Source organism: Giraffa tippelskirchi, chromosome 1, assembly GCF_054371585.1.
Source record: "Giraffa tippelskirchi isolate mGirTip1 chromosome 1, T2T-mGirTip1v1.2.pri, whole genome shotgun sequence".
Taxonomy (NCBI): Eukaryota; Metazoa; Chordata; class Mammalia; order Artiodactyla; family Giraffidae; genus Giraffa; species Giraffa tippelskirchi.
The window spans coordinates 160,445,124-160,472,916 of NC_137275.1; the positions used below are offsets into that span (position 1 = coordinate 160,445,124).

Below are 27,793 nucleotides of genomic sequence, written 5' to 3' on the forward strand. Positions count from 1 at the left end.
GCCACAGGACTGGAAAAGGTCAGTTTTCTTTGCAATCTCAAAAGCAATGCAAAGGAATGTTCAAACTACCACACAATTGCACCCATTTCACATGCTAGCAAAGTAATGCTCAAAATTCTCCAAGCCAGGCTTCAACAGTACGTGAACCTTGAACTTGTAGATGTTCAAGCGGGATTTAGAAAAGGCAGAGGAACCAGAGATCAAATTGCCAACATCCGCTGGATCATCATAAAAGCAAGACAATACCAGAAAAACATCTACTACTGCTTTATTGATTATGCCAAAGCCTTTGACTGTGTGGATCACAACATACTGTGGAAAATTCTGAAAGAGATGGGACTACCAGACCACCTGACCTGCCTCCTGAGAAATCTGTATGCAGGTCAAGAAGCAATAGTTAGAACTGGACATGAAACAACAGACTGGTTCCAAATAGGAAAAGGAGTACGTCAAGGCTGTATATTGTCACCCTGCTTATTTAACTTCTATGCAGAGTACATCATGAGAAGTGCCAGGCTGGATGAAGCACAAGCTGGAATCAAGATTGCCGGGAGAAATATCAATAACCTCAGATATGCAGATGACACCACCCTATGGCAGAAAGTGAAGAAGAACTAAAGAGCCTCTTGATGAAAGAGGAGAGTGAAAAAGCTGTCCTAAAACTCAACATTCAAAAAGCTAAGATCATGGCACGTGGTCCCATCACTTCATGGCAAATAGATGGGGAAACAATGGAAATAGTGGCTGACTTTATTTTTTGGGCTCCAAAATCACTGCAGATGGTGACTGCAGCCATGAAATTAAAAGACGCTTGCTCCTTGGAAGGAAAGTTATGACCAACCTAGACAGCATATTAAAAAGCCGAGACATTACTTTGCCAATAAAGGTCCATCTAGTCAAAGCCATGATTTTTCCAGTAGTCATGTATGGATGTGAGAGTTGGACCGTAAAGAAAGCTGAGTACTGAAGAATTGATTCTTTTGAACTGTGGTGTTGCAGAAGACTCTTGAGAGTCCCTTGGACTGCAAGGAGATCCAGCCAGTCCATCCTAAAGGAAATCAGTCCTGAATATTCATTGGAAGGACTGATGCTGAAGCTGAAACTTCAATACTTTGGCCACCTGATGTGAAGAACTGACTCCTTGGAAAAGACCCTGACGCTGGGAGAGATTGAAGGCAGGAGGATAAGGGGACGACAGAGGATGAGATGGTTGGGTGGCATCACTGACTCAATGGACATGAGTTTGAATAAGGTCTGGGAGATAGTGATGGACAGGGAAGCGTGGTGTGCTGCAGTCCATGGGGTCGCAAAGAGTCAGACACGACTGAGTGACTGAATTTTCCTGACATGCACTCCCTCCAAACCCCAATCCAGCACCCTTAAAATCCACTCCAATACCTATTTCCATGGTTCTCTGCAGAAAATATTAACCAGCTTCTGCAATGTTTTGTTGTGTTAGTTATCTCCTCCTGGAGTAGGAATATACTTCGTGCTCATTCTGTGCTGGAGTTACCAGCCTGACAGCAATGAGGGGCCGTTAGCCTGGAGGCAGTGAGCAACAGTGCAGTGGATCTTAACTTACCAGTAATTCCGTCTTGAGGGTCTACATTCAGGGACCATCCCAACCATATTAATTGTCTTAGCTTGGGTTCCCCAGTAATGAGGGTCTTAGGCAAAGCTCATAAGCTATTTTATTAATGTGTGCAGAGGAGAAGGGGATGACACAGGATGAATTGGTTGGATGCCATCACCAACTCGATGGACAAGAGTTTGAGCAAATTCCGGGCGTTCATGATGGGCAGGGAAGCTCGGCGTTTTGCGGTCCATGGGGTCACGAAGCATCAGACATGACTTAGCGACTGAACTGATGCAGTCCCAGTGAAACAAGAATGAGGAGAAACCAGAGTGAGGAAAGCAAGGAGGCAGAACTAATGCAAAAGTGCATTTCTGAGCTGATCACCACCAGGTAGCAAATACCAAGAGATTACTGGGTCCCTCAGGACCATCTTCAGGAAGTCTCATGAACTACATGTCAGGACTGTTTATATAGAGGATTGGAAAGAAGTGAGTTCATCCATTGGCTGTTAACCTCTTCATTGGCCAGCTGTTTACTCCTTAACGTTTAGTAGTCTGAACTTCTGGTTGTGCATGCAGGGATACCAAGTTCGGGTCAGGGCTCCTCACAGCAGGAGCGGAGAGCTCCTGGTGAGGCCGTGCTGGGTCGTGCTCACACAGGGTCAGATGAACCCACTCCTTGACACAGTGAGGGCAGAACACCTGGCTGAGGACTCCAGAGGCAGGTAAGATGGAGGAACTGAGCTGACCTTTAAAAGGTAATAGTATACCACTTACGGAACCGAAAGAGCTTTCCCAGTTTCCTTTTCAGAGTATTTTGAGTGATGACAAGCACTCATCATGCTTGACAAAGAGCAGGTGGCAGGGAAGGCAGTGGTGGTGGCCTGTAGTCAGTTGTTCTTTACAGAAATTGGAATCTGTGCTTGCAAAAGGACAAGGGAAGATGAATGTAAGCAGAATCCTACCACAGGCGGCGAGAGCTCCTTTCTTGCACCTCTCTACTCTGACTCTACTGAATGCCTTCTTGACCATGGTGTGGCTGATATTATCTTGAAGGGAATCCACTCCACTGAATGGACAAGCTGCTCAATTCTACTGTGAAGGCATTGGATGGGTTTGTTCCTGGGCCAATCCTCCCCCCAAACTGAAATTTCTACTAAAAGTACTTTTGGTAAAGCTAGAATTTTAGGCCTTCTGGTCTTTCCCAAAAATATATTTGGCCCTGATAGTCACTAGTTCATAGAAGTACCATGTGAACCAAAGAAGAATATTTCAAATTACCGTGAGATACAATCAGAATTTTGCTGGAAGCCAAATATATGCACAAAGCGTCACAGAGAACTTTGGCAGGAATGCCACCAGCAATGTAACCGTGTTTGGACTTTCATATACCACTATTCCTGTTTCATTTATATTGCAGTGATTCCTGGGACTGTAGTCTTTCAGCTACCCAGTATTTCTTCTTGATGTTTCCTCTGCTTCTCCTTTTATGTCTGCAGCTCTTGAACTCACTGACTTTTGCTCATGACATGGACCTCAGTTTCTGTATTCATCTTTTTGGTAATCTGTATCAAACCCATTGCTCTTCCATAATACTCTGCTGCTGGGCCCTTACAAATCCAGATCTGTGTAGTAAGGGATACACTGTTCCAATTTCTGGATCCTCGGGCATCAGAGCTGTCCATTTCCAGACAGAGTTCAAGTTCAGCAGACATTACTTCATCATCCCTGGGTCTGGTTCTACACACTCGAAGCTAAAGCACTTTAATTCCATACTCACAGAATTAGAACTCCCCTGAATTAGGCAAACTATTCATCAGAATTATATTCATGACACATATGACAGACTCTTATTAGCTATTTTCTTTTTAGTTAAGACTCGTGTAGTTTTAAGTGACAAAAACAAAAAAAGAATGAAACAATGACTTATCGAAAAAGAATATTTTTGGTTAATGTATCTGAAAAGACCGAGAGTAGATTCAGCTTCTCAGGCACAAATGGATCCCACGGCACAGACACTCATTGGGTTCAGGTCTCTGCTCCTCAGCTCAACTCCATTCGGATAGGGCTCTTCCCTCGTGGCAGTAATGTGGTTTCTGACAAATCTGGATTATAAACTCAGAGCTCCATGGCCACTTCTCTGTTGTAACAGTTTGAACAAAAGTCTTTCACTTGAGTATCCTGGGGTCACGTGCTTAACCCTGGCGTCCATCATCAAGGCCAAGGAGATAAGATACTCTGATTGGCTACAACTCAGCTACATAGCAGACTTTATTGCTGAGGGCAGAATCAAGCCATCCAAACCTCAAGAACTGAGAGCGAGGACAAGGTGTCTTTCAGAAGAAAATCTGGTGCTATAACCAGGAGAAGAGGAAAGTATTTGCTGGGTAGAATGAACAAAAGGTGTCCCCCATAGTTGTCTTGACTGATGCAGTTTTTCTTCTGATCCATTTCTGTGGGCCCTGTTCTTGTGCAAACCAGTAATGTCTAGATTCCTGTTGGTACACTGAACAATGCTCCATTCCTTTACAGAAGGATTCCTTTACAGGATTCCTTTACAGAATTCCCAGCTCTCCCTATCTTCTTAGGGAAGAGACAGCCTGAAGCTTGGTTTCTTTTAAAGCCTGTGCATCCATTTCCCTTTCTCCTTTATACTAAAAAAAAACCTATTTTTACAAATGCAAAAGCATATAAATACAACGCATGTAAAGTATAAGCCGCTTTACTTTGCTGGGGTTTAAGCCAGCGGAACCAGAGACATAATGAGCTGAGCATCTTTATAGATACCACTTTACAGAATAGTATGTCTACATGTTACTGATGTAGAAAATTGTCAAAAACAACCAAGCTTCAAGCCCTGCTATATAAAAGGAATGTATAAGAAGTAAAGACACAATATGTTTCTAGACATGTATCTTTCTCCTACCAGTCATTCCCAGCAGGCCATTCCAACCACACCCTCTTATGCTACATCGTCAGCATTGTGTGTGGCTTAGGTGACATTCTTGGATCCTTGCTTGTATCTCCTGTTTCTTAAGGTTATATGTGTCTCTCCTCAGGTTAGCATGTTGTGCGTCCTTGCTCAGTCGTGTCCGACTCTTTGCAACCCCATGGACTGTAGCTCACCGGGGTTAGCATGTCACTGGTTGTTAATTTTGGTAGAACATATTCCGCTAAATACCCAAAAGTTGCTTAATTGTCAAACAGCAGAAAAGGGTTATCCTTCCTCCCTTACGTTTCTCCCTTCTCTTTCTTTCTTTCTTTTTTTTTTTTTCTGCCTTTCTAAAGGAAGTTTTTAATGGGGATGAGTGAAAGTTTTTTTGGTCAGAATAGAAAGAGGAAGCAAAGATTCTTAATATTAGAGTATAGTTGATTTACAATGTTGTGTTAGTTTCACAGAGATTTTTGTTATAGGGAACCGTCTCAGTTATGCTTTGAGAACATGTGTTCATATTAGCAAGACAAAGGAGTGCGTGCATTAGAGAAACCCCCCACTGTTAACTTCTGCAAGAGAACCTGGCTGGCAGGGTGGTGGGCTGTACCACCATCCTTCAGATACAGATCCAGGACACTGTGACGGGAGGAGAGATGTGAAGGAGGAGAAAGGACAAAAGACCACGCTAAGTCAGAGGAGAGGCAACAACCAAAGAGACTCCAGGGCAAAGATTCTCATGGATACTTTTCCGGGCTCAGCTCTGTATGGAGACCATGGAGAGGCTGATATGATGGTGAATGGCTGGCCTCTTTCTCTGTATTCTGGCTGTATTTAAGTATAGCCAGTGTAAGATTGTTTTCCTTCTGGACTGTACCTGCAGTACTTTTCAAGATGTTGCATGTATTATGGTGGAGAAGAGGAGACGGGGACACTTGAAATTTGAAGTCAGGAGAAAAAAAAATGCATGTAGACTCCACCTTACGCACTCATAAAGAGGCCATAAACTAACTTGGAAAATAGAACCCACATATGACAAAAACAATGGAAATTATCTCCAGCTTCCAAGTCAACAGATTCGTTTCCTGATCCATCCCCGACAACGTATCTTAGGAGATCCAGAACGATGCCAGCTCCCATCTGCTTTAATTATCTTCTGATGCATTTCAGAAGGAGGTTGGAGATTTCTAAGAATTGTAAATATGGTCCAGCCAGAAAAATTTTAAAAACCCAGGCAGTGGGCTTTCTGCCCACCGCTCTCTGTCTGCCCCGGGAACAATTCCCGTTTGCACCACACTGGTCATGGCTGCTGGGTTTTAATTGGCATAAAGCGAGTGGCACAGCTGAGGTTGAATGCAGAGACTAGTACACAGAGAACTGAGAGCAGTTCCCAGCTTCAGCCACTGCCAGATGGAGGGCGGTCTTTGCCTTCGGGGTTTTCCCTTTCACCTTCTTGGCCAGGATTCTAGAACCTCTGACTCAGTAGTCTTCAACCCTGGTCATGCATTAGGATAATCACCTGTTGAGCTTTGGAAACAAATAAGTGCTAATGCTACACCCCCAGATCCAATAAATCACAACTGGGGGGTTCAGTCCAGGCTGTAGCAAGTTGTAAAAGCTTCCCAGGGGCTTCCCAAGGACAGACAAGGTTGAGTGCTTCTGGGCTTTCTGGGAACTTCTATGACTCTGTCTGACTCTCCCCTCCTCTCCTTTCCCTCTCTCCACCTCTTCCTCCTTCCTGCCACCATCCTCGCTTCCCCTTCCTCCTTCTCCCCATTTCCCTCCAATAAAAACTTTGGTGACAGTGGCTTATTTCCATAAGAACACTTTCACTCTCTTTCTGAATACTGAGAAAAATTGCTTAAATTTACAGTGTTCTGTTTCCAAACATTTTCCAGGATGACAGGAGTCTTGTTTCTGCTATGTGTATTTATAAAGTGACATACAGCAGTTTGGCTGTACCTATGGGCAATCTGTCTCTGGTCCATGATGGAAGAGAGTGTTAGGAGTGAGATGAAGCGGGAGAGACTTTGGCAAATGATTTTCCGTTTCCTCATTGTCCTTATTGGGCTTCCCAGGTGGCTCGATGGTGAAGAATCTGCCTGCTGATGCAGGAGAAGCAAGTTTGATTCCTGTGTGGGGAAGATCCCCTGGAGTAGGAAATGCAACCCACTCCAGTGTTCTTGCCTGGGAAATTTCACGGAAGGAGGAGCCTGGCGGGCTATAGTCTGTAAGGTCGCAGAGAGTCAGAAATGACGGAGCACAACATTGTCCTTATTGTCACTGGCCCCCACACAGGGCCATTTAGGTGCCCAGTTCTCCATTCATTCATTAAATACAAAGATAGGTACATAGATGTTTTTATGTACTAACAGTGTTCGAGGTCCCATGCTAAGTGCTAAATATACACTGAAAGAAAAAGAATAACTTCTGCTTTTAAGAGGGTAAAACTTGAATGTTTAATTGTAATACCAGGCTTTACATTTTCTTTTTCTTTTTTTTTTTTTATTTTTTTATTTTAGTTGGGGGCTAACTACTTTACAATATTGTAATAGTTTCTGCCATACATTGACATGAATCAGCCATGGGTTTACATGTGTTCCCCTTCCTGGACCCCCCACCCACCTCCCTCCCCATCCCATCCCTCTGGGTCATCCCATTGCCCCGGCCCTGAGCCCTTGTCTCATGCATCGAACAAGGAATGGTGTTCTGTTTCACATATGATAATATACATGTTTCAATGCTATTCTCCCAGAACGTCCCACCCTCACCTTCTCCCTCAGAGTCCATAAAATTGTTCTATGCATCTGTGTCTCTTATTCTGTCCAGGCTTTACATTTTCAAGTGGAAATATTTGAGCTGAGTCATGAAGATTGAGTAGGAATTAATGGGGCAAAGGAGGGGAAGGAATATTCTGGGGAGAAGGAAAAGCAAGCAACAGCTCAGAGGTGAGAAATTGTACAAGCCTTTCATGGTCTGTAAGAGGCTTGAAGGGCCAGTGCTTCGCCTGCAGGTTGGGGACTGGCTGTTGACTTAACAATATTAAGCCTTCCTGCCTCCCACAGGGCGTCTGAGGCATTGTCTCCTGATTGAGAGCCTTCCTTTGGCTAAAATCTAACTGTAATCCACATTTTATGTTTATTCTATGTTTTTTTTTTTTCTCTTCCCTACAGGTCAGCAGGCATTGGGTTGGGGAGGAATATAAACTAATGAACTGAATTCCCATCTGATTCTGTACAGCACACACACACACAGCCTTAGTAGGGAAAACTTTTTCTCATCTCAAAGGCCTTCAATCTCCAGTGATAAGGTCTCCCAGCCTTATCACTGCAGTTGTACCTGGGAATTTGAATTTTTAATTAACTCTCCAAGTAATCCCATGGTACAGTCCTACTGGGAACCACTGCTTTAGTCCTCTGTGCTATCTCAGAAGGTGAAGCTCAGAGAATAATAGCCAGCACTTATATAGTAGGAACAAAATGCTAAGCACTGCTTAAAGTGCTTTACTTGTGTTAACTCATTTAACCCTTACTGTAACCCTACAAAATGAGTTTACAATTATCCCCATTTTAGAAATAAGGAAACTGAAGCACCGAGTTCAGATAACTCACCCAAGGAACACAGCCAGGCAGTGGAAGAATTTGAGTAAAGCCACTCTTAACCCACACCCCTAGTAGCTCAGACGCTAAAGACAGCTTCCCTAGTAGCTCAGATGGTGAAGCATCCGCCTGCAGTGCAGGAGACCCGGGTTTGTTGCCTGGGTCGGGAAGATCACCTGGAGAAGGAAATTGCAACCCACTCCAGTATTCTTGCCTAGGGAATTCCATGGAACAGAGTAGCCTGGTGGGCTACAGTCCATGGGGTTGCAAAGAGTCAGACACGACTAAGCAACTAATGCTAATGCTAATCTACACCCCAGATCTCTTCGCTGAAAGCCAAGACCTTTAGCCAAGCCAGCAGGGAGTTCTTGCTGTGTTCCCGCCCCAGGCATGTGCTGGAGCATTTACTCCACATCTGGCTCACTGAGGGGAGGGAGGGAGCATTTGTAGAATGTGCCCATTGCTGTGGTCCAGATGGCCCTGACCCCAGAATTGAGAAGAAATGCCCAATGGACAGTGATGAGTGGGTTCCAGTTCTCCACTAGACCAGGTGTCGGCCACCAAAACAAATGCCATCAAGGTGCATGAGTGGCTATGGAAGAACAGGAAAAGGATATCTATTTCTGTAAACGTTGGGAGTATCAAGAGACTTTGGAGGTCTCCAGTTGTGCTCTGGGTTGAGATAATGAGAAGGCCAAGGAATTGTATTTCAGGACATGAAAGATGTGTCCTGGAACAGGCAGCCACCTTGTGGCGTGAGGTCAAGGGTGGGGACCCAAAGGCCTTTCAGCCTGTAAATACCCTTGCCAGTATTCTCCCCACAAGTAATTTCCTCCACCTCAATTACCTCCTTGCTTTTCTCGCCACCCCAAGTGCAGAGTCTTTAGAGCGAGTTTCTTCCTCTGCCCCCTATCAACCTCTTGCCCTTCACATGTTTTCGTGCTTGCCCCAGGGCAGAGGACCCATGAGGTAGCCATGCAGTGCATTACAGTTCCGTGGGGCTTGGGGAGACACGACAAGACGCATGGTGTTGCTTTCTGCCATCTGTTTCAGGTACCAGCAGTGCTTCTTCGGGGTCAGCCTGTCCAGTCTCCAGGGTGCCGTGGTGGAGGAATCCTCCAGACAGCCGATAGTGGTAAGTGGGCTCTTCTTCCCGTGTGTTTATCTACTGATTCATCCGCTTACTCACTCATGCACCTGGGAAGAGCTGTGCTGCCAGGCTCTAGGCTAAGCCATCACAGAAGCAAAGAAAAAGCTCCTTGGAACACTGTTTCAAGTTTTCAACCTCTGATCTCCTGATCAGTTAGGAAAATTCTCAGAGAATGATACTGTTGAAAGCAAAGAGATTTTCTGACTGAATTTTGATAAGTAACTTTTAATTCTCCAAGTGTCCTGACTCTTCCCATGCACACATTCAGCCCTCATACTTGTTCAATAATTCATGTTCTCTCATTGATTCTAGTGACCAAACGCATAATAGAAGGGGAAGCTTTGGATAATAAATAGCTGGGAGCAGGAGTTTTGTTGTTAGACAGATGTGGGTTTCAGTTGTGATCCCATCTAGCTGTGTAACCTTAGACAGCTTAAGTTTGCATTATCTGAAACTCTTTCAGTTTTTAGTGGGAGGAAACCCGACTCACACTGGCTTAAACTAGAATGAAATTATTGGTTCTCCAATACTGCAAAGGCTGGAGACAGAGCTTGCTTCAGGGACCTGTTGCACAAGTTCAGACATTGTCACAAGGGTCTGGTTTTTCTACTCTTACCACTTATCTCCATTTCCTGTGATTTTACTCTGTTGCCAGACAGGATCTCTCCTTAGGGTAACAAGGTGGCATCAGAAGCTACAACTTCATATCCTTGTAACTAAGTCCCACAGGAGAACCTGCCTTTTCCTAATAACTTAGGCAAAAGCCCCAGAATTAGTTTAGATAGAGGCTGTTTGTCATATTTTGGCTCATGCCTCCATCTGTGAATCAGCTCCTGTCTTCAGGGAAAAAGTAATGCTCTGATTGGCTTTTCTGAGGTCAGGTACCTGAGCTCCAGCTTCTATCTGGAGCTGAGGGTAGACTAACTTGCTGTGAAACTTCTTGAAGTATGGAGAGGGGGTAAATTCTGGATGGTCCAAAAAACACCAAATGCCTATTCCCAAGACATTGGTGAGGATTAAAAGATAGGACCTAGTAAAGAACTTAGTAAAGTACAGAGCACTTAGCGCTTGGCGTATAGTAAGCACTAAATAAATGTGAGCTTTTATTGTTAATACTGTTCTCATTAAGCTCATGCCCTCTAAACCCTCACTCTTGCTGACTTAAAATTTCAAGAGGAAAGCTATACAGCAATCTTGCTTGACTTCAGTTTATCCTGAAAAAAGATATCATCTTTGGTTTTTTTCCCCAAGGACACATTTGACATTAGGATTTTGATGGCTCAGACAGTCAAGCACACAGTAAACTTTATGGATGCACAAGAGGCAGATCTCCACAGGTTGGTGCAAATTGATGTTGCTCTTGATTTTTAGAATCTCCTCTACCTCTCTCCTTCCCTAAGCTTCAGGGCAGAGTTTCACAGCTCACACAGGGGAGAGACTTCAGGTGTGAGTCACATACGGAGGGTCTGTTAATACTAGTTTCATTTATTGAAAAATGAGGATTATGATGCCTCCTTCTTAGGATTGCTTTAGGAATTGAATGACAAACATTGAATAGTAGCTTATGCTTATATACACTGTTCTGAGCACTACACACACACACACACACACACACACACGTGTGTGTATATTTTTGTATGTATATATAATGACTCATTTAATCCTCACAGCAACTCTATGCAGATGGTACTGTTTTTGTCCCCACTTAACTAATGACACATATCAAGTAGAATGGAACAGTAAGTTGCATACACAAAATTATGTAAAATGCACAGAATTAATATGTGTGTTGAAGCTAGGATTGAACCTTTCAGAAGGCCAGTGTCTGGACTTTTTAACCATTCACCCAGGCGAGTACCCACACTAATGACAGGAAGAGGAGCTACAACTTTTTGAGTGCTTACTGCATACTAGGTAACATGCTAAAAATTTGATAGGCTCTGCCTCATTTTCCAAGAAGGCACTTGGTAAATGTTAGTTTTTGTCCTCTTTTTTCCACTTGAAGAGACTCTGAAATGAAGACTCATTTCTCAGATGGTAATATGAATCCCCTTTGAATGACCTTTCGTTAGAATTTTATCCTTTTCTGCCTGAGAAGATTGACTTTTTTTTTTCTGGATAATAAATTTAATTTAAAAATTAATTTAAAATTAATAAATATAAGGCCAGGTTGTAATTTGCCAGGATGACTGAGGAAGCATGAGTCAGACAGACTTCGGAAGGTACAGCTAGTTAACTCAGACCATCGTCTGTCTCAAGATCATGATGGACAAAGGATGCTGTATCAGTAAGGATAGGCTAGAGCATGCTGCAGTAACAAAACCAATCTTCAGTGTCTTATGATAACGCAGGGACCTTTCTTTCCCACGCTGTTAATTCTTTGTGCACCAGCTTTAGCTCCATGCAGCATCACCCACCCCAGGTATCAGGCTGGTGCAGCAGCCCCTATCTGGAACAAGGAACAGTACTGATCACTGAGGAAAAAGAGCATGGCAAAGCATGTACTAGCAGTAAAGCTTCTGCTGGGAGGTGACACCACTCACTTCACATTTAATTGGTCAAAGCAAATCACAGGGCAGTACCTGAGCACAGGAGGGTGGATGAATGCAATCCTACTGTGTGCTCAGAGCCAGAGAATAGGCATTTGGGAACAACTCTAATAACTACCGTGTGTGTGCTCACTCACTAAGTCATGGCTGACTCTTGCGACCCCATAGACTGTATGCCACAGAGCTCCTCTGTCCATGGCAATAATACTGGAATGGGTTGCCATTTCCTTCTCCAGGAGATCTGCCAGACCCAGGGATCGAACCCATATCTCCTGCATCGCAGGTGTATTCTTTACTACTGAGCCACCAGAGAAGTCCAATAACTGTCAAGATCCATGACTTCCATGGCTTTATTTGCTGCTCTTGTCTGCCTCCTTAGGGTATTTTTTGAAAAGTGTATTTATATTGGCTTTTCTGAGATGTCATTTGTGCATTGATTCAGCTAATGTTGATTGCAGTTCTCCTTTGTGCCAGGTACTGTACTGGTGCCTGCAAAGGTACATTAAGTCACTTAAGTTTCTCCTTGAGAAGCTTATGGTCCATTTAGGAGATGAAATAATTGTAATGCAATGCCAAAAAATTCAGTGTGACAAATATGGAAAACTCGAGAAATGTTCTGACTACTGCAGAATGGAAGAAGTTAGGCCTTTGGTGGTACCATAAATACAAGTAATCTTAAAAATAAGATTTTCCTTTGTCAGTCTCTAGAGCATTCACTAAAATGTGTCTCCTTGGAGCAGTATAGCTCCAGCAATGGACCAATAATATCATCTTTTAAGTGCGAAATATTTTCAAGTTTACAAAGCACTTTTATATACATTTTTTCCCACTTGACCTACACAAGAACCTTGAGAGGGAAGAGAGATTTCGCCACTCAGAAGGGGCTTTCCAGGTAACCTAATGGTAAAAGAATCTGCCTGCCAATGCAGGAGATGCGGATTGGATCCTTGGGTCAGGAAGATCCCCTGGGATAGGAAATGGTAACCCACTCCAGTATTCTTGCCGGGATATTCCCACAGACAGAGGAGGCTGTGCTACAGTCCATGGCGTCACAAAGAGTCAGACATGACTGAGCACAAGCACGCAGCAAAAGAGGAAACTGAGTCTCAGAGAATTTAAATGACTTTCCAAAGCTCCATGGCTAAAACAGGTCTAGCTTCTATATTTTGTTTTGTATTTTCCAACATTCTTTCTATTCCTACTTACTTTACATTTGACATCAGCCATGGCCACTTCTGCACGAGTTTTGCAGTAGCATGGTGGGAAGTTATATTGCCTCCCTGAAAAAGAAATGAACTGTGACAGTGACCTTCTGAGCTTCATCTTCACTCTTGTGGTCCATTTCATCCTTTAAGGGTCTGAATAGCCTTTCCCTTCTGAACAGCTGCCTAGGGGAGCTGCCACAGCCCACGTTTTGGCTTCTGGAAGGATGGTTGTCACTTGTGTCCTGAGTCATCCTCCTGTTCAGTAGTCAAACCCCATTCCTAATGCTGTACTCTCCCTGTGGAATTCTGGATCACTGTAGCACAGTGGGCTGGTCCTTGCAGAGTTTCATCAAGAAGCAACATTCTCAAATGTGCAGCCTCACCCAAGCGTTAATCATCCACTGAGAGAGTCTTGCTGCCAAAGCAAGAGTGCTTCAGAGAGAAAGAAAATGTTCTGTGAATGTTCCCACCTATCTCACAAATGTATCCAGTATGTCTGTCAACAGAAAAATAATTCCAAGTGTTTCTTTGTTCTTTCTCTCTTTTATTTCCTTGCAGAGTAGAAATTCTCTTTGTGTTTCAGATGGCGCAGTCTGGCCTTGTCCATGGCCTAGCCTTCTGGTTTGACGTGGCCTTGGCTGGCTCTCAGTAAGTATCATTCCCCTTCTTCTTCTGTGCTGTTCCATGTCATCCTTTACTATTTGTCATCGTAACTTTTAAAGTTTTAAAAAACTAGGTTCAAACAGTAGTATTTGTTTCTCCGGGTTTCCAGAAAATAAACACTGATGTTAATGTTACTTTTAGTTTTTAGAGTGAAATAAAGATAAGACAGTTTTCTGTGGTAGCCATATCAACTCTGGCTAAAATAAAATCTGTGATAAAATCTCTTAAGCCAGTTGGGTTGGGATTTGGAGGGGTGAGATAGGGTCTGTGCTTTGTCAGCCAACTTGTTCCTTTCCAGAATAGATGGGTGGTGGTGGGGAGTGGGAGGATGATGAGCAAGCCCCTGTCTTCATCTCCATCATCCCTGGTTGTAGAACCTCTTGTGTCTGAGTAATACCTCCATGGATTTTCCCCATGTAGGTTCACAGCTTTCGGTTTCACAATCTAGAATCCTTTTTTAATGATCAGGCAGGCAGGTGCTAACAGTGCTAATGGCAGCATTGGTAACTTCCCGCTCTGGGCACTCCTTTCTCTCCTACTGGAAAGGCTTGAAAGTTGTGAGGGAAAGAGGGGAAGGACCACCTACAAGCTGACTGCCAGTGTTTGGTGTTCTCTTGAGGGCTGTGCCGCTCCACGACCCCCGAGTCTCTGCTCTCTTCCTGACACTCCTCCTCTCTTCCCACACTTCTCCGTGTGTCCCACCAGCAGTGAGGGTTGATCTGAGTCATGTGACCTGGCAGAAGGCAAACTAACAGTACACCCTCCTCCACTTATGAAAACATCCAAGCTCCCCATGGCACCTACTGAGAAAGAAGTGCCTGTGGGCCTGAGATACAGCTCAGGGGGCTTGTGGGGCTCAGGAGGAGGGGATCCCCAGAAGCCTTGTCTGGACTGACAATCAGAGAGAAAGCACACGATCTGTGAGTCATCCCTACCCCACACAGCATGCGTGTTCAAGGAATCTGTGCATCTGTTTCTCAAACTACCCCCTACTCACATCCCAAGTAAATGAATTTGTTCCTGCAAGGGTGAGGGAGATAAGCTTGAAGCAGCCTGCTTCATGGGGGAAATTTCTTTGAAGTTAAATGCTTTATTTTAAAAAGCTTCTACATTTGCATTCTACCTCATAATATAGCTGCGTATGTATTTACAAAGGTGGTTCATTTTACTTAGCAGTTAGACTATATAAAGTTTCCCAAAAAAATCTTCAATTCATAGAAATGCCCCCTCTAGGGATGTACTCCATGCTCCATGTGCACCTGATTCCCTGCCAGCCCACGACCCCTGCCAGATCCCAGGACAGGTGACCTTGTGTTCAGAGCATCAGCAGGATGTCCTCCTTCACATGAAATGAAGCAGCTCAGCTTACACAGACACACACACACAGACACACCGACACACACAGACACATACCGATGCACACACACATATAGACACACAAACAGACACACACACACAGACACACACACACAGACACGTACAGATGCACACACACATACAGACACACAAACAGACACACACATAGACACACACACACATATAGACACACAGACACACCGACACACACAGACACATACAGATGCACACACACATATAGACACACAAACAGACACACACACACGGACACACTGACACACACAGACACGTACAGATGCACACACACACACAGACACACAGACACACACATAGACACACACACACATATAGACACACAGACACACCGACACACACAGACACATACAGATGCACACACACATATAGACACACAAACAGACACACACACACACACCTATAGACACACAAACAGACACACACATAGACACATACAGACACACAGACACACACGTTGGGGCTGGAAAGATAGTAGAGGCCATCTGCCCCAATAGGTTTTCTTGCTTCCAGAAACCCATCAGGACCCCTGAACGGGTTGGCATCAGACAGTAAAAGGCCACACTCCAGACTTTTCTCACCCTGCCAGACTTTTCCAAGAAATCAATTCCCCAAACTTTGTTATTGTTGGGCTTCTAATGAACTTTGATACAGCCATACAGATTTATAGGGTGACCAAGTCCCTGGATTTGAAGCCTGCCCTGACTCCATAAGGTTGCTATATAAATTTAATGGGCTAATATACCTAACGGTCCTGGGACAATACTCAGCACATGGTAATTGCTCAATAAATTGAGCTATCCTTATCTTAAAAGTGTGCCATGAGTCAATAAACCATGAAAACTACTAGTCCCCAGTTCCATCCATTAATATGGGCCTGGAGCCTAATTGGCTTTTAACTCTTTCCTTGCCCCATATCTGAGTAACGGTTTGGCTGTTAACAGCCCCCACTGAGCTTCTGACTCACTGGTATCAGGTGCGGTGTCTTCCTCAGACTCCTCTCTTGGCCAAAGAAGGAGAGACTCTCTCAGGGAGAGTGCTCTTTGTCACCAATAAGCAGTAAGCAAGAGAGTATGGACTTGATCCTGCCTCTGGTTACTGGGCCTGTGGGTGGGAGCAGGAGGAAGCCAGCGGGCCCCCGAGACCCCAGGACTGGAAGTGGCCAGCAGGCTTTACCAAGACCTGACTGAGCTTGCAAAGGTGCCCCCAGCTTCAAAGCCTGCAGGGCACACATCACCTTGCACTGAGCACAGCCAGGAAAGGGAACTTAGAATAAGTCAAAGGCAGTGTTCCACTCCTGACTGTGCAGCCAGGAAGGAAATCCATCAGCTTGTGGGGACACTGGCAAAAGCTTGAGCTCTCAAGTGCTCTAAAGCCCACAGTAGCTTCCTGGCTTTACTTGCATCTGTCTGGCCAAACATCCCCAAGTTTAGTGCCGGGAAGTCCATCTGTGCCGCAGGGGGGAGAGTACTGCAGGGGTGGTATGCGGTGTGTCAGGCAGGACACTGCTCCCCTCTGATGATGGACACACGAGGTCTCAGCAGTGATTACTTCGACTTGGCTCATTTTTAGAATGCGCTGTTTTCTTTCATCTTCTCCTGTATGAGTTAGCAGAGAAGGGCCTAGAGGAGTGTGGTTCAAGGACACTTGAGTATTATATCTCAGGATATTAAGCGTATTCAGAGGTCATTTCACCCAACTTTCTTCCCTCCCTACCTCCCCACTACACCCCGCTTCCTTGGGCCTGTGCTTAAACATTCCAGTGACAGAGAGCTCACCTCCTCACCAATCAGCTTTTCCATTCTTAAAGTCTTTATTTAATTACAAAACCTAAACATGCTCACATATAAATTCAAAACTTCAAAAGTGTCTAGGGTCAAGCCACGCACCCACCCCTCACCCCATTCCTCAGATATGCTCACTTGGTCCATATCCTTTCACGTGATTTTCTGTGCCCGGACCAACAAATAACATCATTGTAGAGTTGCTGTTGTCTTATACGAAGGTTATACTAACAGTCTACAACTAATGTTTTGGCTTAGTAATAAGTCCTGAATCTGTACAGATAGATATGCTTTGTTCTTTTTGTGGGTGAATGACAGTCAAGGACATGGATATACTATCATGTCTTTTAAAAAATTAGTGACAATACCAAATGCTGATGAAGAAAAAAATAATTGAAACTTTCATACACTGCTGGTGGAAATGTAAAATGGTACACTGTGGAAAATTGTTTGGTACTTTTTAACAAAGTTAACATACTCTTATTATTGACCTAGGGGCTTCCCAAGTGGTGCTAGTGGTAAAGAACCTGCCTGCCAGTGCAGGAGCCATAAGAGACACAGGCTTGATCCCTGGGTCGGGAAGATCCCCTGGAGGAAGGCATGACAACCCACTCCAGTATTCTTGCCTGGAGAATTTCATGGACAAAGGAGCCTGGCAGGCTACAGTCCATGGGGTCACAAAGAGTCAGACACGACTGAAGAGACTCAGCACGCATGTACACATCACTGACCTAACAATTCAACTCCTAAGCATTTACCTTAGAGAAGTGAAAACTTAGGTTCATACAAAAGCCTTAAACAGATGGTTAAGACAATTTTATTTGTAGTCAATCACCAAATATGGAAACAGTTCAAATGTCCTTCAACAAATGAATAAACTGTGGTACATCCCTATAGTGGAATACTGCCCCACAATAACAAAGTATAAAATACTGTTTCTTGCAACAAGTTAGATAAATACCAAAGGTATCTAGGAGTGAAAGAAGCCAGTCTCAAAAGGTTACATACTATGTTATTCCATTCATATGATTTTTAAAAAGAAAAAACTATAGTGACAGGGAATAGATTAGTGACCTCCAAGGGAATATGAAAAGAAGATGTAGCTACAGAGATGGAGCCAAAGGGGTGGTTTTTTCAGGCTGATGCAACTGTTCTGTATCTTGGTGGTAGTTACATAAATCTACTCATATGTTAAAAATTTACAGAACTGTACATCAAAAAGTCCATTTTACTGTATGTCAGTATAAAAAATAAATATTAAAAAGTCTAAAAAACAAACAAACAAAAAAATCCCTGATCCATTGACATTTAGATTGCTTCCAATTTTTTTTTTTTTTTTGCCATTGCAAAAAATTTTTCACTAAGTACACTTGAACATCAAGCTTGCATAGTGACGTGAATATTTCTAAGTGAGATGCCTAAAAATAGAAATGCTGGATCAGAGGGTACATACATGTTACAGTCTGCTAGACCCTAACTTTCTCAGTGCCAGCACCAATTTCCACTCAAACCAGCCATAGATAAGCAGGCTCTTTTCTCCATATATTTCCTAAGACTGGATGTTACCAGTCTCTATGCTTTTTCAGATCTAATAGACTCTAAAATAAGTGTTTAAAGTTGCATCTGGTTATAGTTGATTTATAGTTTAGTCACTAATAGTGTTAGTAGCTCAGTCATGTCCAACTCTTTTAGACTCCATAGACTATAGTGCACCAGACTTCTCTTCCATGGAATTTTCCAGGCAAGAATACTGGAGTGGGTTGCCATTTCCTTCTCCAGGGGATCTTCCAACCCAGGGATCGAACCTGGGTCTCCTGCATTGCAGGCAGATTACGATCTGAGCCACCAGGGAAACCCTTAATCACTAATAAAGTTAAGTAACTTTTCACATACTCTTGGGCTATTCACTACTTTCTTCTACTTTAGACATCTCTTAATTATTAAAAAGTCATTCTTGATATTGATCCTTTATCTACTTCCTGTATATTCAACTCATTAATCTTAGTTGTGCTTCTGAATTCAAAATAGATTTGTTCCAATCTCCAAGTAGCAGTTGTTCAAGTATTAGGAGAGTCTTAGAAAATATTCTCCTAGCTTCCCTGTCCTCAGGCTAACATGCTCAGCTCCTCCCCCCTTTAAGAGTGAGTTTTGAACTAGTTTAAAATTTTAAGTCCTCTCTGGAAATAGCCAGGTTTTCAATGTCCCCTTTAACAGGACAGCATACATCTTCTGATATGTGCTGCGTACAAAGCAATAGTGACCACTGCTGTCTTGAGTACCATACTTATAATAATATAATCAAAGTGTAGGTTGAGGGCCACTTTACTTGAGTGTTTAGATAATTCAAAGCAAAAAGCCTATTTTTATACAATCTACGTTTGAGTCTTTTCTCCTAGTACACAGCTGATTTTTGTCAGCTTCAGTTCAAGTTTTTGTGTTTATTCCACTTCATGCATGTATCGTGCTGTCTGTTTATTCCACTCATGCATTCATCGTGCTGTCTGTAGATCCTTACTAGAGCCAGTGAATTCTTTTACTTACTTTTAAACATTCTTTTGTGTTAGGGATGCCTACCATTTTTTATCATTTGCAAATTTAATAGGCAAATATTTATTTAAAAATTATTCAGCAGAAAGAGGCCCAGAGTGTAAATGTTCCTTCAAAATGTGCATAGCCCTGTCTACACCCTTTGGATCTGACATGGAAGTAGCTCAAAACCCTCCACCTGTCATCATATCCTGCCTACATTGCTCCATCCAGGCCAGAGGAAGTATGGACCAGCCTTTATTGAATGTGATCCACTTGAGCTTAACCTCTGGTTTCACCCTCATAGCCCAGTCGAGTAACATTGCCAAAAAGAGAAATGAAACTAATTGGACTAGCTCTTACTGTTCTTTAGAGTTTCCCTCGTGGCTCATTCGGTAAAGAATCTGCCTGCAGTGCAAGAGACCACCTGCAGTGCAGGAGACCCAGGTCCCATCTGTGGATCAGGAAGATCCCCTGGAGAAGGAAATGGCAACCCACTCCAGTATTCTTGCCCAGAGAATCCCGTGGACAGAGGAGCCTGGAGGGCTCTAGTCCATAGGGTCGCAAAGAGTCAGACACGACTAAGCAACTAACATTTTCACTATCTTTACTGTTCTTTATAAAACTGTGTTATATCTCTAGTTATCATCTATCTCCTTAAGGGGATATTCAATTTTTAATAATATAGTCATGCTGTTCACAATAAAAATGTATAAAAAGGCTTACAGTGAAAAGTGTTCATCCCAGTGCCACACCCCATTCATTCCTTCCTCTCCTCCGTTGTGTAGACACTGTTAACTGTTCCTTGCATATCTCTTAAGAGGTTCATTTTGGATACAGTTAGAAAATACTGTATTTGTAGGGGTATTTTTCCTCTGCTTTTATATGTAAACAGTAACATTCTATACGTGTTTTCTACATCTTAATATTCTCACTTAACAATGCATCTCAAATATATTTACAGATCGGTACATTGAGATCTTTCTCTTCCTCTTCCTTGAGTTATTGTATTTCTACATTGTGGTCTTCCTTCATAAACATGATTACTTCCTTCACAGAGGTAAGAGCGTCATTGCAGTTTTGAAAAATTGTAACAAAATATTTGCTGTGTTTGTGCCTTACCTGTGGGCTTCCCTGGTGGCTCAGAGGGTAAAGCGTCTGCCTACAATGCGGGAGACCCGGGTTCAATCCCTGGGTCGGGAATATCCCCTGGAGAAGGAAATGGCAACCCACTCCAGTACTCGTGCCTGGAAAATCCCATGGATGGAGAAGCCTGGTAGGCTACAGTCCATTGGGTCACAAAGAGTCTGACACAACTGAGCGACTTCACTTTCTTTCTTCTTTTCTGTGCCTTACCTAATGTGTGTTTTTCAGCTGTTAGTAAAATTTGCGGAGAAGGCAATGGCACCCCACTCCAGTACTCTTGCCTGGAAAATCCCATGAACGGAGGAGCCTGGCGGGCTGCAGTCCATGGGGTCACTGAGTCGGACACGACTGAGCGACTCCACTTTCACTTTTCACTTTCATGCCCTGGAGAAGAAAATGGCAACCCACTCCAGTACTCTTGCCTGGAGAATCCCAGGGACGGGGGAGCCTGGTGGGCTGCCATCTATGGGGTCGCACAGAGTTGGACACGACTGGCGTGACTTAGCAGCAGCAGCAGCAGTAAAATTTGCTGCTTTTTTCTACTTTTTTTCTAGTAATATCCTTGTACTAATATTATGGTTGTTCATCGTCTAATTAGTGGGACTTTTTGGAACAGTAATTTACAAGAAAGAAGTTCTTGTGGAGGAGAGAGATGTGACAGACTTCATGATGTTTTCCCTGAACTCACACTCTCTCTCCTGTGCTGCCACAGAGTCATACTGCTTCTTACAAACATGGCTGCAATGTGATTCTTTGGATAATTCTGTATGTCCCAATTCCAGGAGAATTTCTGTTCGGTAGCCTTACTCCAGTTCCTGCACATCAGGGTACAAGGGATAAAACTTTTGCATGTCAGAAAGTGTTCTTCAGATAGTGTACTGGTGTGAGCACTTTCTGGGGCGTACTGGCCCTGGGCTGTCTTGCCTCTCTTTGCACATCTGCACATTTTCCCACGTGGCTTACAACTAATCTCAATTGCTTCGTTAGCCCTTACACCTAAGTTGGAAATGGCAGATATATCTTTCTACCAATTTTACAGAAAATATGCTCTGTGGTTTGCAGCGTCTCTCTATTCTCCTTGGTTTGGGATGGCATCCCAAAGCTTTCTAGGAGAAAAAGTGGGAGATACTTCATGCCTTGTTCTTCCTTGAAGCGACCACTTTCTTCCTAAACCCTCATATACCACCTGTTTAATGACTGATTCTTTAGTGCTAAGGAGCACTAACCAGCATCTGCCTGGAGTTTTGGACTTTACCTTTTCCTTTTTGCTTTGTGTAAACCAGGATAACATCCATTTGTTTTCAAATATTTTAAGGTACCCTAGGACACGACTGAGCAACTTCACTTTCACTTTTCCCTTTCATGCACTGGAGAAGGAAATGGCAACCCACTCCAGTGTTCTTGCCTGGAGAATCCCAGGGACAGCGGAGCCTGGAGGGCTGCCGTCTATGGGTCGCACAGAGTTGGACACAACTGAGGCGACTTAGCAGCAGCAGCAGCAGCAGCAGCAGGGTATAATTAGGTGACAGAATTTAAGTCATCTTATTCCTCCACTCCTTTTTTCTAACATATCTTGGGTTTCATCCTTATCAGTCATATTTTTCTACCCTCCCCTCTTTATTCCCCTAATAGCTAAGAAGAAAGCAAACCATCTCCACTGCCTCCTGACTGCCAGGGCTCCTACAGACCTCCACAGCTTTATTATGACAGCATTGTTATATTGCTGTTATTTGCCTGTATGTCAACTTCTGAAAAAGAGGGCCTGAGTCTTATTCTGTGGTGTCCGTCCTCACCTAATACATTCCAGAGATTCAGCAGTGGTGTGGAATGACTCCCTGAATCACAGAGTCATAGCTGATTCCTCTTTTATTAAAAACGTAGCCCAGCACAACTGAAAGAAGATACGATACTGAGATGTCATGGGCATGCAGTGCTTTGCAGGAGGAAGAAAGGGAGGAAGTTCTTCCTCTTATTAGACCAGTACCCTTGTGTAGTGGAAGAGATTAGGTTTTGGAGTCTGGATGTGTCCTGGTTCTGTCCAGTCTTTTCTATGTACTAGTTGGTACCTGAGTGATCTTGGGCAATTTAATCAATGTCTCTAGCACCCCAGTTTCCTCACCTCATCATCTATAAAGTAGACTTTATGATAATTGTCTCACTAGGCTTTTGCAGATACTGAAGGAGAAAACAGTATGATAATTAGCACACAGTGGGTCCACAGTAAACCTCAGTTCCATTTCCTCTTCCCCTACTTACTTTCTTACTCTTACTGTATCTCATCAGATTTTTATTTTTTTGTCTTAAAATTGTTTTCCTTGGTATTTTCTACAAACCTCGACACTTCTTTAATGTCAAGGTTCTCACACTATTTTTTCAGAAAGGGGCTACCTTTTTGTTCTGCCTCAGGGAGGATCTCCCCCTCCCTTATCGTCAAATATTCTTTTAAACTCTGACCTCCTGGGAGAACTCCCTGTGCGACCACACCGGTGTGACAATGACTGCCCTTTTCTTCCCTGCCAGCAACATTTCTGATTGTACTGGTAGCATTTTATTTCTGACAGCCTCCTATCATTCTTGAGCTGTCTTTCATTTTATTACTCTGGACAGTAAAAGAGAACATTTCTTTTTTATGAACTTTATGAAATTTATATCCCTAAAGTTCACAGAAATGATCTCCAATGTTATTGGATATGTACATGTTTGAGTAAAATCACTTTATGTGTGCTCCATGTAGATTAATATTTCTCTTTTAATTGTGTGGATGTACTACAGTAATAATAGAAAATACAAAACAAAATGCTCCAGATAGATATATAGATAGGTCTATATGGATGTATATATGTATATATACTATATACACACATGCATAGACATGTATGTGTATATACACATACAGAAATTCATATAGTGTGCATTTTCTAAGACATACAAAAATAAAACTAAAAACATGAATTGAAAAATATGGCTACATAGTTTAAAATTTTTGTATCCCTAGCAAAAGTCTGCACTACCCAGGTATGCTGCCAGAGAAGGTGGTTTCCAGAGAGTTGGATGAGCTTTTTGGTTTATAAAACTGGAAGACATGCTGACTAGAGAATTAATGCTTTGGAAGCTTCAAGTGCTTAGCATTAAGCTTCTCCACCTTGGACTCCAGCTAAGACAAATCCTCTCACTCGCTGTGTATTTGGACAGCTGCAGCAGAAGGAATTACAGGGAGAGACTGTTGTGCAGGGTTAGGTGCAGTGAAATAATGATATGTGATGGGCAGCTTTAAGTGACATTTCCATGTTCTACACCCTTACTCAGATTATTCAAACTCTGACCCATGTGTCCATCACATGGCTGATTGTTGTTGCCATTGTTCAGTTGCTAAGTTGTGTTCAACTCATTGCGATTGTTCGTGCCCAACCCATGGACTGTAGCACACCAGGCTCCTCTGTCTTCCACTGTCTCCCCGAGTTTGCTCAAATTTGCATCCATTGAGTCTGTGATGCCGTCTAACCATCTCATGGCTGGTATTTACTCAGTATCATTGTAGCACGTGGTTTAAGATGTAATCACCGTCTTGCTAAACCAACCCCCCTTAGCCAAGCCTGAGGAACTTAGGTGAACTAACACATATCTTAACTCTAAGCTGGTGATTAGGATCCAGCATTTACCTACTCTATCTGCTTGTGTTCAATATATATTTGATAAACTGTACTAGTCTCCTAGGGCTGCTGTAACAAATTACTACCAACCAGGTGCTTACAACACCAAAAATGTGTTCTCTAACACTTCCCGAGACTAGAAGTGTGAAATCAGGGCATCAGCAGGACCACGTTTCCTCTGAAGGTTCCAAGGAAGAAACTTGGGTCTTTCAGCTTCTGATGGTGCCTGAAAATCTTTGGTCTTCCTTGTAGCTGCATAACTCCAGTCTCTTCCACTGTCTTCAGTTGGTTTTCATCCCTGGGTATGTCTCTTTGTGCCCTCTCTTCTTATAAGGACACTGGTCATTGGATTTGGGGCTCACCTTAATCCAGTATGGGCTTCCCCTGTGGCTCAGCTGGTAAAGAATCTGCCTGCAGTGTGGGAGACCTGGGTTTGTTCCCTGGGTTGGGCACATCCCCTGGAGAAGGGAAAGGATACCCATTCTAGTATTCTGGGCTGGAGAATTCCATGGACTGTATAGTCCATGGGGTCACAAAGAGTCGGACATGACTGAGCGACTTTCACTTTCACTTAATCCAGTATGACTTCATGTAAACCTCATCACATGTGCAAAGATCTTCCAGCCAGATACGACCATAGGCACAGATACCAGGCTTTAGGACTTGAGCATACATGTTGGTAGGACACAATTCAATCCACTATAACGAATAACTGAAAAAATTGAAAATAACAGTTCAGTATTTTCTTCCACACCGTGAGGTACCATCCCACGTCCTTTCTGGGGCACGTTCCAACCTCTTTGAAGAACACTGGTCTAGAGTTCGCATCTGCTGAGGTTCTCATTCCTTCCTTTATCTCTCAGTAAATCATTGGTGACTTGGGCCATTTTGTCCCCAAGCTTCCTGCCTCTTCTGTTCTCCATCCCATTCTTCCTTACTGGTCACTACTGAACCCGTCCCACTACTGTACCTGCTGTTTTCTCTAAGATGAATGATCATGAATTACTTCTCCAGTAAGAACATGACTGCTTGTGTTAGTCCCAGGTTTCCAAAATCTTCTTGAATATTACAAAAGAAATCTTAGTATATACAGCAATGGTTTTGTATTAAGTTCTTAAACTAAAGTATGTTACCACTTAATCACTTGCTCTGGCCCTATAAGATTTTTTTTTTTTTTTTTTTTTTTAGTTTAAAAACATTTTTTAAGGTATTTTTTGGTATAGACCATTTTTAAAGTCTTTATTGAATTTGTTACAGTATTACTTCTGTTTTATGTTTTGGGGTTTTTTTTTTTGGCCACAAGGCATGTGCGATCTAGCTCCCTGACCAGGAATCGAACTGATGCCCCCTGCTGCATTGGAAGGTACAACCCCTGGACCACCAGGGCATTCCCTGACCACATAAGATTTGAAATGAGGAACTCTGTCAAGGAATTAGGGTGCATTTTCTTTTAATGTACATTGGCAAATAACTGATTCAAAACAGTGAATAGTTATTTAGGATCCTGTAGACACAGTCTTGGAAAATTATCCTTAATTGATTGCTTTATAAACCTTGCTCCTAAAGAGCTCACTGTCTCAATGTCTGGTTCTCTTCAAATCTACCCTCAAGTATCACAGATGAAGTGAACTGCAGGATGTGAGTGTCAGAAAGAAACATTTTGAAACCAAAAAAAGAGAATTCCAAGTCAGTTATATGAGTTGAAATAGGAAAGGATATTGTTATTGAGTCGCTAAGTTGTGTCTGACTCTCTTACCATTTCATGGACTGTAGCCAGGAGGTGGATTCTTTACTAGTAAGCCCCCTTGAAGCCCTCAAAGGACATTACTTTTTTTTTTTTTTAATCTCTAGCTATCATTTCAGTTCAGTCGCTCAGTCGTGTCTGACTCTTTGCAACCCCATGGACTGCAGCACGCCAGGCCTCCCTGTCCATCACCAACTCCCGGAGCTTGCTCAGACTCATGTCCATCAAGTCGGTGATTCCATCCAACCATCTCATCCTCTGTCATCCCCTTCTACTCCTGCCTTCAATCTTTCCCAGCATCAGGGTCTTTTCCAATGAGTCAGTTCTTCGCATCAGGTGGCCAAAGCACTGGAGCTTCAGCTTTGGCATCAGTCCTTCCAATGAATATTCAGGACTGATTTCCTTTGGGATTGACTGCTTTGATCTCCTTACAGGCCAAGGGACTCTTAAGAGTCTTCTCCAACACAGTTTAAAAGCATCAATTCTTCGGCGCTCAACTTTCTTTATGGTCCAACTCTCACATTCATTCATGACTACTGGAAAAGACATAGCTTTGACTAGACAGACCTTTGTTGGCAAAGTAACATCTCTACTTTTTAATATACTGTCTAGGTTGGTCATAGCTTTGCTTCCAGGGAACAAACGTCTTTTAATTTCATGGCTGCAGTCACCATCTGCAGTGATTTTGGAGCCCAAGAAAATAAAGTCTGTCACTGTTTCCGTTGCTTCCCCATCTATTTGCCATGAAGTGATGGGACTGGGTGCCATAATCTCAGTTTTTTTAATGTTGAGTTTTAAGCCAACTTTTCACTCTCCTCTTTCACTTTCATCTAGAGGCTCTTTAGTTTTTCACTTTTTGCCATAAGGGTGGTGTCATCTCTGTATCTAAGGTTATTGATATTTCTCCCGGCAATCTTGATTCCAGCTTGTGCTCATCCAGGCCAGCATTTTGCATGATGTATTCTGCATATAATTTAAATAAGCAGGGTGACAATATACATGCTTGACATACTCCTTGCCCAATTTGGAACCATTTAGAATATGTCTTCCTCTTGTTTGTCCTCAATAAAAGCTAGACCTTGAGTTGGTGGTTTCACAGAATTTGACACTGGATTTAAACCTACCCAGGCCACTATTGGTAATAATAGGGAGGGAATTATGTCCCTTGCTAACTTGTGGAATTTAAAAAGGAAGCCTAGTTATCAAGGAAATTCCAATTCAAATAATAATATTCTAATCCCAAACATTTAAATATTAAAGGTTGGGAAAGGTATAATGAAATTAGCACTTTTATACTTTGTAGGTGAGGAAGTAATTTGGTGCACTTTCTGGAAGACATTTTAGCAGCAGGTGTTGGGAACCTTAAATATGCCTTATATGCTTTAGCCTGGTGAGTCTGCCTCTAAGAATTTATTCTGAAAACTATAATCCTTGATAGCACATAAAGATGTATTATAAGAATGTCTTTTACGGCAGAATTTCTGTTATAAAACCAGATATTTGTTACCATAAGTAATAATATATTATTATAAAAGCATAAATATTTAATAATGAAGAATTGCTAAATTGTACTATACCCACATAACGCTATTGAAAAGTTCATTGTTAAGAATTATAGAATGCTAACATTAAATAAAGAGAGGTGAAGGAATACTTAAGCATCATTTTATTAAAAATTTACATTTATAAATATATAGAGTGAAAAACACACAGAAGGGAAATATTCCACAATGTTAGTTGAAAGAATCTGTCTAATGATATTATGGATTATTTTATTTTATTCCAACGTTTCCTTATTTTTCTACAGCGAATATGTGACACATTTATAACCAAAAGAAATACATATATTCTTAAGGATGAATAATAAAAATCCCCAAATCA

At 42.7% G+C, this 27,793-nt stretch overlaps 1 pseudogene across 1 annotated transcript in view; it reads left to right on the top strand.

The window, feature by feature from the left end:
* The window catches only part of LOC145516332 (histone-arginine methyltransferase CARM1-like), a 244,702-nt pseudogene that overhangs the window by 198,258 nt on the left and 18,651 nt on the right, over positions 1-27,793 (top strand). Inside the window, exons 8-10 of the transcript XR_014061308.1 lie at positions 9,160-9,241; positions 10,508-10,593; positions 13,569-13,658. The product of XR_014061308.1 is annotated as a histone-arginine methyltransferase CARM1-like (transcript). The remainder of the gene's footprint in view (positions 1-9,159; positions 9,242-10,507; positions 10,594-13,568; positions 13,659-27,793) is intronic.